The 16,104-nt window shown below is 43.4% G+C and overlaps 1 protein-coding gene and 1 pseudogene across 2 annotated transcripts in view; both read left to right on the top strand.

The window, feature by feature from the left end:
• Positions 1-4,483: 4,483 nt before the first annotated feature.
• IL33 (interleukin 33) overlaps positions 4,484-16,104 on the top strand; it is a 41,330-nt gene continuing 29,709 nt past the window's right edge. For both annotated transcript variants that reach the window (XM_045289199.1, XM_045289200.1), the window contains exon 1: positions 4,484-4,555. The gene's annotated coding sequence lies outside the window, so the exon portion shown is untranslated. The remainder of the gene's footprint in view (positions 4,556-16,104) is intronic.
• On the top strand, positions 13,601-14,137 carry LOC101640496 (annotated as a pseudogene).

Consider the following 16,104-nt stretch of genomic DNA (forward strand, 5'->3'; position numbering starts at 1 on the left):
AAATGAGGAGCTGATGCCTGGGGCTTAAGTGGAGAGTAGAGGTTTTGAGAATGATGAGGGCAATGAATGTACAAATGTGCTTTACACAATTGATGGATGTGTGGGTTGTGATAAGAGTTGTATGAGCCCCTAATAAGATGATTTTAAAAAAGGTTTCCATGCCTGGGTATGACTCTCTCATTGAATCATCACTTTCTCCTGGTATTTCCTGTCTCATCCTTCTTTCTTAACCCTCTAGACTTTGCTCTTGATTTTACCCATTTGATGTTGCCCTTCTGATCTGAATGGTTACTTATTCTTAACTCAGAAGAGGGTTCTGTTTCAGAGATGAAAGATAGCTAAGGGCCATGATCTCAGGGGTCTCTTTCTAATCAGTAAGCCTCGCCTCTTTCAGGATTTTGAGTTTTGTTCCACATTTTTCTTCCACTCTATCCAGGACCTTCTAACTGCTTTTCAGAGCGGTTGGTGGGCACCATCTAGTTCCTCTGATCCCACGGTTGTGAAGACATGTTTTTGTGGTTCCTTAGCTCATTGGATTCATTGTTTCCACATGTCTTTTGATTTTCATCACTCTTCTTTCTTCTGGATCTGAGAGGCTAATGGATGGACCTTAATAGCTCAGGAGGTTTTAAAACCCCAGTAGCATGTAGAACATTTTCTTTGTAAACTATGTAGCATGTAGCATGCACCTAAGTAGCATGTAGAACATTTTCTTTGTAAACTATGTAGCATGTAGCATGCACCTAAGTAGCATGTAGAACATTTTCGTTGTGAACTATGCTGTGCAAATAGACTTTGGTGTCCCCCCAAGTTTATGATCTGGATCCCCTAGGACCAGCAACTTGTTCCTCTAAGGAGTGTGGATATGTCTAAGAAGTATCATAACTTTGCCTCCTTTATGCTCTACCACATTCCCGGGCACCTTTGCAGCAAAGATCAACACACATACAAATATCCTCTGTCAAATCTGTATACATTTGTGGGTATACACTCCCTCTCTCCCATACCTGTGCAGCCTACATGTCTATGTAAGCATCTGCTTCTGGATCAGTATTATTGCAGGATTGTGTCTACACTAGTATTTAATGGATATTTCTCTTAAATCATATGGCCCTCTGTATTCATACTATACTGCTAATTCAACCAAATGCAAGATGGACAATACTCGAGGACAGGAAGCAGTCAAGTGGTTAACACAATCTCTTAAAGTGTAAGAAGGAGCTTAAGGTCGTGCTTATATAGCGTCAGCATGTATAGGTAATCTCCAGATGACTCGCAGAATACAGGCATATATGCATAGGTTAAATGCAGGTACTATGCCATTGTATATAAGGGATTTTGGTATCCATGGGGACCTGGAACTACTGCCTCTCAGACACCAAGGCACAATTCTAAAAGCACCTTGAATATCTTAATTAGTAGGAGCACTAACTTCCTCAGTAATGATGTGCTACCCATCTTTCAAGTTCATTAGCCTGAGTAGCAACCTGTTAATGGTGCATGGTGGCTCCGGCTGAAAACACTCAAACCTTCAAACTCACTGCTATTAAGTCGATGCCGACTCAGAGCGACCCTACAGGACAGAATAGAAGTACCCCTGTGGGTTTCTGAGACTATAAATCTTCGTGGAAGTAGAAAGCCCATTTTTCTCCTGCAGAGTGGCTGGTGGTGTCGAACTGCTGACTTTGCAGTTAGCAGCCCAATGCGTAACACTACACCACCAGAACTCCCTAGAAAGGCAAATAAAATACCCAACAGCAGAGAAAGCACTGAGACCCAGGAGCCAACGTGCTGTGGACAAGTAAGCTTCCAGTGGGAAGTGAGGGGCGGAGCGCAGAAGCTGACACACAGTGAGTTTTCTCTTTCAAGATTTAAGAAATTATCCTGCTGTGTGGAGGCAGTGTCTTCAAGGAAACAAAAGCCTGTAAGGAGCAGAGCTGAGTTCCTGGCAGGGTTTTTTTTTTGGCTCTCTTGCTTGGCTGAAGAGAAAGTGTTAGAACTGCTGATGGGAAATTGAGTCATTGAAAAAAAAAGATTAATCCAAAAAAAGTGAGAAAGGAGAGAAAATGAAACACAAAACCGGGAACAAAAGTAGCAAAATCAAAGCACGAGGGTAGAAATAAACTAACGCATATTCGTCATTTGCAGTAAATGAAAATCAATCAACTTTGAGTTCAAAGACGGTCACACTGAGTAAACAACAAAACTCAACCATGCCTGGCTGATAAGGGACACGTGTGAAAGGCTGTCCTTGTCCTTGTCCTTGTTGTTGTTCGGTGCTGCCTAGTGGATTCTGACACAGAGCAACCCCATGACCACAGAACCAAACACTGCCCAGCCCTGCGCCTTCCTCACGATGGTTCTTATGTCCTTCCATCTTGTCCAGGGCCTTCCTCTTTCTCACTGCGCCTCCACTTTAGCAAGCATGATGTCCTTCTCCAGGGGCTAATCTCTCCTGACAACAGATCCAACGTATGTAAGACAAATTCTTGCCATCCTTGCCTCTAAGGAGCGGTCTGGCCTTGCTTCTTCCCCTACAGATACATCCAGGTAAGCTCTAAGGGAGATCAGCATGAATCCACTTTCCATTGCACTCTGTCAGAGGGCCTGGCTATTCACATCCTTGGTCAACGGTCCACGAAGGCTTCATTTACTGGGGGTTTCTGCAATGGATGGTGGACTCTCATTGGCATCCACATCCTTCTGCAAACCAGGTGCTGAGAAGTTAGCTCTAAATACAATTTTCTCCTCTCATCATGAATTGATAGCTTTTTTTCTGCTTTATCTCAAAGGCGGGCATAGCCGTCTTCCTTCTTTTCCGACAGACACAAAACTACAGGCACACCTGGTTTTATTCAGCTCGACTTTGTGACACTTCCCAGAGATTGCATTACTTTTTGAAAAACAAATGGAAGCTGTGTGGCAATCCTGTGCTGAACATTTGCTCTCTTCACGTCTCTGTGTCCCATGTTGGCCATTCTCCCCACATCAGACTTTTTCATCTTGGTACCGCACACTTCAAAGCCTGCAGTGTAAATATCACTTCGACATGCTTTGGGGAATTTAAAAATGCATATGACTCTGTGGTGGTGTAGGCTTTCTTGTGGTAACCTAGAACTGACCCCACTCCCCCCAGTCCCTAGATCTCGGCGGCAGCAGATGACCGCTTGGGCTTGAAAATAACAGATGGGCTCAGAACGGGAAACAACTCCAGAGGAGATAACAGAAAAACACTGCCACTCATTTCCTCCATCCCCTTCGCCAGAGTGGGGGAAACCAAACAGTCATATGATTTCCCAAGCCCTGTTGTTCACTGCCCCCTCCCCAGAATCTATTCCTGAAGATGCCAAGAAGAAAAGTTAAAAATCATCCTGCTATTTAATTTTATAGAATATTTTTTGTGCCTCTTTTGTTCAAGTTCACTCTTCTCCCCTTGTGGGTTGGATGGCTGTTGGTGCCATGCTAGGGGTGTGTGTGTGTGTGTGTGTGTGTGTGTGTAATAAACTATTCCATCCTGACATCTTTCTCAAGAATAACTGCAGGCTTCCTCCTGATGCATGATCTTAGAATACAGCAACACTTAAAGTTTTAAAAGAACATCCTTGCACCCCTTAATTCCGGCTGTGATCATATGGGAGAGGTCAGAGGCATCGAGCAGAGCCATGTGGGCGAGGATTTTCTCACAGGGGAAGAAGAAATGTGATCAACGCTGCAGGATTTACTTCTACTGTAAAATGATACATCTTCTGTGGGGCTTTAGGATGAATGGAAAAGTCAATGAATGATAAGGGGCAGGGCAGCCCAGGCAGGTGTGGTGAGATCCTGGGAGTATCTGAGAGCTTTATTTTTGCAGGGATGCTGCACAGATATTATTGAGATGTCAAAGGAGATGACCTGAGTCAGACCTCTTTGTGAAGGTTGACGAAGGAGCCCAAACTCACAATTGTCAAGTGAATTCTGACTCACAGGACAGGGTAGAACTGGCCCTGTGGGTTTTTGAGACTGGAGCCCTTCACGAGAGTAGAAAGCCTTATCTTCCTCCCAAGGATAGATTGGTGGCTTCAAACTGCAGACCTTGTGGTTAGCAGGCCAAGACACGATCCTCTACACCACCATGCCTCCGCCTAAGGGGAAGGAACAGCAGGCAAAAGCATTGCCAACACCTTGTGCTTCAGGTGACGTCAGTAGGGTTCCAAGCTATCAAGCATGTGATCAAAGAGGGTGGTTGGCTGGAGATGGAAGAGAAGAGGACACACACGGTGGGCTGGGGGGCGAGCATTCTGATGCGCACTGGAAAGGAGAAGCCAGGGGCACGGCATGTATCGTTCACTGAGGTAAATGGAAAGATGCAGAAGACAGAACGCAGTCGAGTTCAGCTGTTGAGAGGCCACTAACTCAACGGCTTCTCTTCATGGAATGAAAACCTTACCCGCCCACTTCTCCCTTCCGAGGGAAGCTTGGTTTTCTGCCAGGCTCTGGATAATAAATAGAGTCTCCGGCTCTCCGAGCCCAGAGTCTCAGCTTCGCACGGGAGAAATCTAAAGGAGAGCTCAAGGTAAGAAGGATGCTGATATTCAGAGCGACTTTTAGTTGCATTTTGCAAGGGACATTCTTGGGAACTCTGGGAAGTATTTTCTTTCTTCTTGTAAATGAAAAAAAATTTTTATTGTGAATTAGGAGGGGGTGGGGTTTACATTTCAGACCATCAACTCTGCATTGAACATTTCAAACCACTTGTCAACATCCCGTTCTATTCCATCCACTCCCGATTTCTCTCCTCTTCATCCAAGTCGATTAATACCTGTCAACCTTCCTCTTTGCCCTCGCTCCCTCTTTGCCCTTGCTCCCCTGGCCCTCTGGGCCTTGATTCTTATACTAGTGGTCTCGTCTGTTACTTGTCCTTTTGTGATTGACTAACTTTACTCGGCATAAGGTTCTCCCGGCCCATGCACGTTCTAAGGTGTCTTGTGGTCTCGTCATTGTGTGACAGCCACATGTAGTCCATTGTATGTATGCGCCCAAGCCTCTGTAGCCATTCTTGTACTGGTGGGCATTTTAGCTGTTTCCAACCTTAGGATTGCGAACAGTACTTCGATGAACACAGGTGTGCTTCTGTCTGTGCAGCTTACGGCTCTGACTTCTTTAAGGTATATGCCAGCAGAGGTACTGCTGCTTCATAGGAAATATCTAATCCCAGTTGTTTGAGGTAGCACCATATTGCTTTCCACAATGGTGGTGCATTTACAGATGAGCCAGCAGCATCTGAGAATTCCATTCTCTCCACACCCTTTTCAGAATTTGTTATTTTCTGCCTATTTTTCCTTGGCCTGCCAGTGTCAGTGTAAGGTGGGGAGTTGTTTTATATTTCTGTAAAATAAAGGATTAGCCAGATTAATTATTATAACTCGTAGCAGCAACAGTGGATAATACTAAATTGCTATTAACCTGTAGTTTCACTTGGCAATTCTTTGGGAGAGCTGTACAATTACAAATAAACTGACAAGATGGGTTGCAATGATCTTTGCAGTAAATGCTTGCTTTTATTCCCGCCCTGACCAATGTTGAGACTTCCGAAGGAGCCCTGGCAGTGGCGTGGGTTACATGCTCGCTGCTCACGGCCAGGCCAGCAGTGTCAACCACCAGCTGCCCCGTGGGAGAAAGATGAGGCTTTCTGTTTCTGTAAAGGTTTTCAGCTTTAGAAATGTTGGGCAGTTCGATTCCATCCTGTAGGATTGCTGTGAGTCAGAATGGACCGATGGCCGTGGGTTTTGATTTAGGCATTGAAACTTGATGAAACGGGTTGAAAATTCTATTTCATAGTCCATTCTTATCCAAGAAAAACCTGCCTTCTGTGTTTACAAGTGGTTTTCAGGCAACCAGAGATAAAATCACAAACAAAAAATAACACAGAGGCACCAGGCCCTTAAGCACAACTGTTTGTGCGAAAATAAGGCATTGGTATCTTTTTTTTAATGAACTTAAAATTTTTTTTATTGTGAATTAGCTGGAGAGGGGGTGCGGCATCCCGCAGTGCAAACCAGAAAGCATTTGGCATCTGAGAAAGTGGGTCAACCCCAAAGCTGAACGACTCTGTTACTATCCTTCATTTAGATGCCTTGAGGGCTCTTCTGTGTCCTTTGTCCCTTGCTGGCGGCCTCCTGGCAGTTTGTCTTCCTCCTCCTCCTGACCTCTTCTGCCTTGTTTTTCCCACATGTGGAAAGACACCTGTAGATGTAGTCTCTCCGTTGAGGACTAAGGAGACCATTTTAACACAGAAATTCACAGCAAGCACCATAGTGTGCATTGTGGCTGTGCACAAGTTGTATCCCAGGGGGGGTCTCTGGAGGTGAGAAGAAGGGTCCAGAGACTCCCAGAGTCTTGTCAGTCAGCTGCTCTGCTGGAATCTTCCAGATCTCACCAAGGTCCGGGCCATCTCCGGTGTGCCTCTGTCTTGCTCCTCACAAAGGGTTTTCAAGTACTTGATGCTCCTCTTTTGATTTCCTTCCTGAAAATTCATGGCTCCGCAATCCACATGCTCTGGAACCTTCCATTTCCCCCAATATGGGGGAACCTTTGGTTGAGTGGTCTTCTCAAATGCATAAGAAGTGTGAGTAACGCTATCCTCCTGGCAGCGATAACAGGAGGGTAGAGGGAAGGTGGGGAGAGGAGGAAGGAAGAAACTGTGGGGGAAGGGAGGAATCGGTCAGTGTAAAATATGAAAATAAAAATAATTTATAATTTGTCAAGGGGTCAGAGCGTAAGATGGGGGAAGGGAGGGGAAAAAAGAGGAGCAGATACCAAGGGCTCAAATAGAAAGTAAATGTTTAGAAAATAATGACGGCAACATGTGTACAAATATGTTTTATACGATCAATGTATAGAATGTTATAAGAGCTGTGAGACACACACACACACACACACACACACAAAAGTGAGTACAAGACCATTGTGCAGCTCAAATTCTGCATGTTCGATCGGATGCTCCCAAACCCTTACTGCTGGCTGAAGAATTCATTTTCAGCAACTTATTGCTTTCTCTCCATCTCCCTTTGCTTTCCTATCATTGGTAACCTTTCCTTCTTTACAGCCAGGTGAAAGGGGACACGTCTGAGGGGAGCTCTCTCAAGGGTTAACACTGTAAAGGCTGGAATGAGTACGGGAAGAAACTGAGAAATCGAAGCGCTGAGCATATGTGTGGTGGGGAAGACCCCGGGGATAGAAAGTAGAGGCTGTCTGCTCCAGGAAACATGTGCAGTCTCATCACCGTTAAGGAGCTCTTTCCGGCAGAGTCACTATGAGCCTGAATGGATTCTACTGCAGGGGGTTTGCTTTTTTGTCTGGGGGGCCAAAATCAATGTGTCTTTCATCTGACAAGTTGAAAATTTGCCAATCCTGGCGGGAATCCTTTCTGTCTCAATTCGTGGCAAAGACATTTAGAAACATTAAAATGGGAACTAATCTCCTTGAACAGCAGGAAGAAACTTGAATTCCACTTAATGTTCTCGTCCCAAATATGAAAAAAATAGGTGTTTGCTTTAAGGAAATCCAAGAAAAAGCCCTCTAATCTCTTCAGTTTCTTTTTTAGGTGCTCTGTTGCTGACAGTTGCCTGCAGAAGCACCTTTAAGGGGACCCAGCAGGAGAGGGCAGTTGGGGACACTTCCCCTCTACTCTCCTTGTGAAGAGTTGTTGGTTGGCTGGCTGGCTGGCTGGCTGGCTGGTTGGTTGCTTGGGAAAGTGAGGATGGCAGTGTAGCACAGTGGGAATTGACACAGTTTTGGAGGCAGATGGGTCTCAAATCACCATCCTCTTCTGTTGACTAGTGGAGTGGTTTTCGGGGTTCCGAGGCGGTGCATGTTTACGGGAATAGAAAGCCTCATCTTGCTCCAGGAAGAGCACATTCAGGGCAGGAACCTACAGCCCCGTGTCAAGGTCCCTAAAGGAAAAAAGAACTAAAAAGGAAGATCCATTCCAGATTTCACATGACTTCATTTAATATCTCTCTATTCCTCCTCATGAAGTTATCTTTTCATTCAAAATTTCTTCATCACTCATAAAAATGCTAGTGAAATGACATCACAATCTTCGCCCTATTTCCTTTCAGGAGACTTGCGCTTGTACGTGAGACAGCACCCTGCCTGCCGAGAACCCTTGTCCCTGTAACCTTCGTTTGCCATTTCCATGACTGGTCTCAGAACCAGGGTCCACGTACAAACTTGGCTGGGATTTTGAACACTGGTGGACTGCCAACGCCCCTTCCTTTGATTATTGAATGACCATCCTGTTTTCTTAGCAACATTAGTGCATTTGAGACTTTTTGCAATCCTAAGAATGTTTTGCTTATTATTTTCTTGGCAGTTCTTCCCATAGAGCCAGTATTAAATAGTTTGACTGGGTCATTTTGCATGGGTGCGATTCTCAGATCCCTTCCTGTCTAGCTTCTTAGCCTGCCAACACGATCAATGGGAGTTGTTTTAAAAATGCTATTTAAACAGCTTACATGTTTGTTTTCAATGTTTTTCTCTCCGCCACCACCACCCATAGCATTTTATCTGGTGCCTTATTACACAGAGGCATGAACTCTCCTCAAATCAAGATTTACTACTTCTGAAATATTTCCTCCTTCCAGCCCCAGATGGATTTTCTTTTATATTATAGATGGCTTGTCTACATTCTCTAATGACTCTGTTTAAACAACACTCTGCATTAGTCACCAGCACAATTCCATATTAGTAAATGACTGCTAGCATTTTAAAATTTCCTTGAGCAAGATTTCTTCTTAATCTTTGAAAGTTCCAGTCACAGACAAGTATTTATTCTGGTATACCTTGGTGATATAATCAACTTCTTTCCCGGTTCCCCTCCCCAGACCAAATATCAAATACATTTTTGTACCCAAGGAGATATTAAAATGTATCAGTTGTCTTGTGGCTTGTAATGAAGGAAATAGTCCTCTTCCTGCAAAGGTTACTTGCTGGAGAGATTGTGGGGTTGGGCTGGGCATAAACTTGTGAAGGCAAAATACAAGGGAAAGTCACAAAGTAGTGCTGCGCGGGCTCCAGTTCATCATTTTTGGGTATACTTCAAGTAAGATGTGTCTAGACACGTCTTTGCGATCAGGGGATAGCTGCAGACAAGTTCTCTCAGTAACACATTTGACTTAATCTCCTCTGGATGCCGTCACAAAAAGGATTCCATCAAAAATTGCCTTCTGACGAGATTGGCTGGGCCAGTTACATTTAAGGCCAAGAGGTCAGCTCAGAAGGTTCTGGCGACTGTTGTTGCCAGGTACCATTGGGTCCGTTCTGACCCATAGCAACCCTATGGCCAACAGAAGGAAACGCTACCCGGTCCTGTGATATCCTCACCACTGTTCCTATGCTAAAGTTCACTGTACATTCACTATGCCAATACATCTCATCCAGGGCCTTCCTCTGCTTTACCAAGCATGGCATCCTTCTCCAGGGACTTGTCTCTTCTGAGACCACATGTCCAAAGTATGTAAGACAAAGTCTTGCTGGCCTGGCCTTCAAGGAGCATAGCTTTTCCAAGAGTTGTTTGTCCTTTTGGCAGTTCATGGTACTTGCAATGTTCTTCTCCAGCACCACAACTCAAATGCATCGGTTCTTCATTGGTCTCCCTTATTTAATGTCCAATTCTCACATGCGTATGTATCGACTGAAAATACCATAGCTTGAGTCATGCGCACCTTAGTCCGCAAAGTAACATCTTTTCTTTTCAACACTCTAAGGAGGTCTTGTGCAGCAGATTTATCCAATGCAACTCGTCTTTTGATCTCTTGACTGCTGCTTCCTTGAACACTGAGTGTATATCCAATCGAGACAAAGATCCTTGACAACTTCACTCTTTTCACCGTTTATTATGATGTTACTTTTTGGTCCAGTTGTGAAGATTTTTGTTTTCTTTACATTGAACTGTAATCCACACTGAAGGCTGCAATCTTTGATCTTCATCAGCAAGTGCTTCAAGACCTCCTCACTTTCAGCAAGCACGGTTGTGTTATCTGCGTATCACAGATTGTTAATAAGACTTCTAATCCTGACACCACATTCTTCTTAATATAATCATTTTTCTAATGATTTCCTCAGCATACAGATTGAGTAAGTATGGTGAGCGGATACAACCCTGATGTACACCTTTCCTGATGTTTAACCATGCAGTATTCCCTTATTCTGTTTGTACAACTACCTCTTGATCCATGTACAGGTTCTGCATGAGCACAATGAAGTGTTCTGGAATTCTCATTCTTCTCAAGGCCATCCATGTGGATAGAATGTTTATTATGCCAACCTGGGCAACAGGCACATGTGGGGGGAGATTAATCAGGTTGCAGTTTGATTGGAGCAAAGAGATAAATGGCTCTGCAAGTTCTGTCCCCCTCTCTCTTGCTCTCTGGTGATCAGACCAGCGTGCTGCTGCTTTAGCTAGATCTCTGCCTCAACCTGTGTGCTACACTACCTGTTGGCCAAGCCAACCCATGGATCATGTTGCTAGAGCTTGAGGATACTTCGAGGTCTGCTTCACTATGGTGCAGGTGCGTACATCCCTTAAGCTTAAGGCTGGTGGATCCTGTTGCCTTGCATTGCTTGAGTTCAATAGCCCAAAACAGATTCTGCCTGTTTTCCCTGAGGGAAGACTCTACTGTCTGCTTCCTTGACCTTGGACTGAAGCCCCTCCAAGAGTTGAAGGACTTTCAGTTTATTAACTGTTCCGCAAAAGTGAGTTGAACTGAGCCCTCTGCACTGCTGTGTGGACTAATTAGCTATTATAATCCTTCTCACGGTATGAACCTATCCATATATATATGATATATATATGTGTGATTGATATATACACTTATTTTATATATGTGTGTGATATATATACTTAATATATATATATCATAAGTGTCCTAATTTTGTTTCTCTAGAGAACCCTGCCTAACACAACATGGTTTATTATGATGCACAGAAATACAAGAAATAATCTTTCTGGTATTCTCTGCTTTCAGCCAAGACCCATCTGATATTAACAATAACATCCCTTTTCTCACCATCCTCTTCTGAATCTGGCTTCAGTTATGTCTAGGGAACCTCTAGACATCATCAAACAACCCACAGGATTGGTTTACTGGGTTAAGAGGCTTGGGAGCATAGCCTGAGGTCTTAAAAAACTTGTGAGTGGTGATGTAAGATACAACTATTGGTCTCTACTCATATGGAGCAAGAGAGAATGAAGAAAATCAAAGGCTCTAAGAAGAAACTAGTCTACTGGCCTAAAAGACCACAGAATCACAGTCTCTTTTACCTGGAGCCCAGAAGGACTAGATGGTGCCTACCTACCACTACCAATAGTTTTGACCAGGGAACCAAAAGAAGATCCTAGTGGAATGGGAGTGAAATATAGGACAAAACTCGAATTCCTAAAAAAGACCAGCCCTATTGGATCAAGAGAGATTGACTCTCAGCCTAAGATACCTTTTATCTTGGAATGGAAACTATTTCTATTGGTCGTCTTTCAGCCAAATAATAGATAAGTAAGAGATATAAAATAACCAAAACCACTCAGAAGTAATGTGGTCTTTTAAACAATTAACTATATGAGGCCAAATTGTCAACATTTACCCAGAAGCAAAGGAGCGAAGTAGAAACGGAGGGAAAGGGGTTGGACCAACAGAGAGAGAACGAACGGGATGCAGATGATGAGAGTCCAGTCACAGTGTGAAATCTGCAACCACTGGTGTGCAAAAAATTGTGCACAAATTGCTAAAGGGAAATCTAACTTGCTGTACAGTTTTACTTAAAACACAGTATATATTTTTTATTACAAATAAATAAATAGTATCTGGGTGACCTGCGATCTCTTCATACTATGTAGGGAGAAACTTGTAGTGACTAGGAATCTGTAGGGTGGTTGTTCATTATGTACAGATATCTTCTATGCCTATTAAACTTAGTGCTTCCCGGCAAAGAAGTTAAAGTATTACCCCCCAGCCCCCGCACTATTGGGTACATGCAAGAAATCTTACCTATCGGGGGGGGATGATTAAATCTTATTTTTGAGAAAAGGAGCATTTAGCACACTTTCTGCTTTAGTAGTTTTCACCTACAACCCAGCTACATGGTAATCAAGGCCGAGTTTCCTGGCTCCCACCTAAAGATAATGAAGCCAGCAATTTTAGGGACAGCAGGAAGCGATGACCTAGGCAAGAGCTATCAAAGCTTATCTCGCTATAGTGGTCAAGTGTTCAGACCTTTAGGTTGTTACTACCTGACAGTGTTTAAACTGTTCTGGGAATTAAACGCTGAGTGTAGATTGTGGCTTTGTTTATTCAGCTCAATGATCAGAAACTCTCATACCTTTGAGTGGAACACTTTAACACGCTTGAGTTTGCAATGTCTTATTCTTCATTGCCTTAGTTTGGGTTCTCTAGAAAACCAAAACTAGTGATGCTTATATACATAAAGAGAGAAATTTATATTGAGAGAATGGCACACACAGCTGTATGGCATGAGCAGATGTTTTGGTAGCACAAAGGTCAGGTACTCACTGCTAAACAAGAGGATGGTGGTTCAAACTCACCCCCCTTGGCTCCACAGGAGAACCCCTGGCCATCTGCTCACAAAAAGATCACAGCCTAGAAGCCTATGGGGCAGTTCCTCTCTGTCACGGAGGACTGCCAGAGTTAGAATCAACTTGATGGCAACGAACCACAACAACATGGCACAAGCAGAGACAAACAGAAGAGGAGCCAGCCTTTTACAATCAGTTGAGCCACATGGTACATGGCAGGTGAGCCCCAGCCTGGAGGCAGGGCAAGGGGAAGTGATCTCATTTGGGCTTTGACTCCTCCAACTTGGGGTGATGTGGCAAGAATACACACGGCTTTAGAGAACCTTTAATAATCTACACTGTACCATCAGTGTTCTTTTGCTCTTCCCTTGTGAACATCATGGTGGATTCTCAGTTTGTTTTTGCTGTTGAGTTACTATTGTCATTTTCAGACTCACCTTGTTGGAATTATCTATAACTTCTTTATGCTCTTGACTCCCATGGTCAAGATTTGGTACATGGAAGCCCCTGTGTGCTGCCCCATCGGTTCTTTCTCAAAACAACTCAGAACATTTAAGAAGATAACTCTGAATTGCTGCAGATTCACCTCCCATTTCGCTGACCTGAACTACCTACGCCTCGGCCACTGTCCACAGAGCACTCGCCCTAGCCTCCTCAGGGCAGAACACGAGCAGAGGGGCAAGGCTGGGTTCTGGAGAAACAGAAGGAGGCTTCAAAAAAGTTCATTGAAAATTGGACTGAAAACATTATGAAAAATGTCAAGAACTTTCTGAAGTCCTCTCTTACATTGGATTATTTCATCTCACAGTGTTCTGATAGCTCCCCTCCATGAGAGAGAAAGTGGTTGGCCAAACTTGTTTCAGAGTTACCCTGAGACTATGTCTTAGTCTATAAAACATTTCAAAAACCTCTGTAGTCTTATGGGTTTTTATCTTTGATGAAGGAAGATGTAGTCTTTAACTAGACCTCAAGAGCCCTGACATTGGCAATCTCAGCATAAGGGTAGCCAGTATGGTTGGCTCATTTAACATGAAGCTCTTGCTGCTTGTCTTGATGGCAATGGTCCAGAGCGGGGACTCGGCAAACCTGGGTGATGTGCCCAGCAAGAGATTAAAGAAGCACTATGTCATATATTTGTGTTTCCCGAGGTTATAGGTGGGTGTTTGAGGTGTTGAGGGGGGTTATTAGCCAGTGGCACCAGACATCCACTTTGAAGGAGAGAATGACCTCCCCAACCAATAGGGAGACATGCAGCACCTTTCCTGTCCATCTTCAAACTAGTCTTAATAGCTTTAATCGTTGTTGGCGAGGAGTCTTTTGCTTTCTTTGACATACCAGCTCTTAGCATCTGGCAGTGGGGCCAAGACATTATAGTCTATGCATGCATGGTGGTTTTCTTCTTGAGCAAGATGATGGAGAACCAGTGTATTGCAGATCCCCTTAAATGATGTGCCTGTATGGGCTAAGCTGGAATCCGGTCACCTTCCATCCATGCAAGAGCTGGTCCAAATTCTTGACGATGAAACGAAGCTCAGTGTGCATATGGATTCAGCACTACATCATTGATCACAGTCCCACCTGTCATATTAAGGAGCATTTGCCCGAGCAGCATGACTGACAGGATGAAGGCCTGCACTGAAGACAGCAAGCTCTTGATACAGGCCAGATGCTTTCTTGGCAGGCTTGTTGTGCTGCCAAGAAAACCTCAATGCAAGATCGTTTTTCAGGGCTGGCACAGTTAGGAATTCTGCACATCAGGGATGCTCCATGGCTTGAAAAATATAATCCAGTCAGTTTAAAAGTAAATATTGCTACTTGTAACTTCCTTTCCTTTATTTATTTTCTGTTCAAACCATTTTATTTAAAAGAAGTTCACTATTTTTTAAATCATTTTATTGGGCATCATACAACTCATCACAATCCATCCATCCATCCATTGTATGTCAAGCACATTTGTACATCTGTTGGCCTCATGATTCTCAAACATTTGCTTTCTACTTGAGCCGTAACTTCTTCTTCAAATAGGAAATCGAGTTACCCTTGGATTTTCTTCCCCCAAAGAAGGTCTGTCAAATCTGTTGTGATTTTACATGATTTTTTTTCCTGTTTTATAATTTAAAACTGATCTTGGAAGAGGTACAGCTGTAATTCCCAAATGTGGTGATCAGAGTTTAACAGACATTTAATTTGGTCATGTCCAATTAATATATGTTTCAAAATTCTGCAGATTTTGAACAGCACATTGTACACGTGTGTGTATGTGCACGTGCGTGCGCACACACATGCGTACATAGGGGGGGGCGAATCTTATATCCAGAGGACCCTACCACTTTGTATGTATGTGTGCATATGTGATTACCAGAGAACTACTAAAAGATCAACTGCCCTGATTCAAGTGCCTTGCCTTGACTAGTCTAATTAGTTGATAAACTAGGCCTTTGTACTTAACCTAAATAAAAAATTAAGTATATTAAACAACAACAAACGCTCTGACATTGTTCTAAGGAACGTGAGACATTGTACGCATCTCACCATTAACCAGTTAGCTCAAGGCATACTTGAACACAGTTGAGAGGCCTGTACTCGGTGTTTTTAGCCATGAAATGGGATGCCTATTGAATTCAAGTAGTACAATTCCTTTCACTACCACACTTGAGAGTTGGGAACTCTTAACATGTTTTAGAATCCATTAAGAGTCTCATTTTAACCTTATAATTGGTAGAAGCCAATCAATTTCATGGACATACAATATAATCAGCAACACACATGAACTCTAAGTGTGAACATGCCTGTGTAAACCATGCAAAGAAATTGAGGGCTTCCAGAACCCCAGAAGCTTCCTCATAACCCATTCTAGATGTTTCTCTCTAATTCAAAGATACTGCACTGTCATGCAGCCTCACGTCATTGGTTATCTTTACCTGTTGCTTTTCAATATGTATAAATTCTGAATTCACATGACTGGATTCACAAATTACATGTTCTCTCTTGTGCCTGAGGGCAACATGTCACTCATGTTTGTAAATTGGGTGAGTGTTTACAGAACAAATTAGTTTTCTATTCAGTATTTCATACACATGTTGTTTCATGTCATTGATCACAATCTCCACAATGTAGCATCACTCATCCAATTCCTCCCTGCATCTCCCATGCCAATTCCTCCTCGTTTCCTAACCCTTCCTGCCTTCTGAAATGGGTCTTTGGGTAAATGCTGCCCTGTTGATCTTGAATGGTGGAATGTTCTAAGGAATGAGAGCCTCTCAGTGTTGTTGTCTTAAAGACTTTTCTATTTGGGGGTTGAAAATAGAACCATAAGTGTGAGCTCAGTTCTAGGCTTGAAGGTCAACTGAGGGCCACCATTTCAGGGGACCTACTTGTCTCTATCTGACCAACAAGCCTGCTCTTTTTCATGGTCTTGATTTTTTTTCTTTTCTTTTTTTGAATACTATTTTTATTGACATATCGCACTCCTTCCAATATATCCCTTCTCTTCCCATATAGTTCTGTTGTTCAATCCCATCGGGTGGGGCTAC

Source organism: Echinops telfairi, unplaced genomic scaffold (genome assembly GCF_000313985.2).
Source record: "Echinops telfairi isolate 266 unplaced genomic scaffold, ASM31398v2 ScPeMD7_25;HRSCAF=90, whole genome shotgun sequence".
Classification (NCBI taxonomy): Eukaryota; Metazoa; Chordata; class Mammalia; order Afrosoricida; family Tenrecidae; genus Echinops; species Echinops telfairi.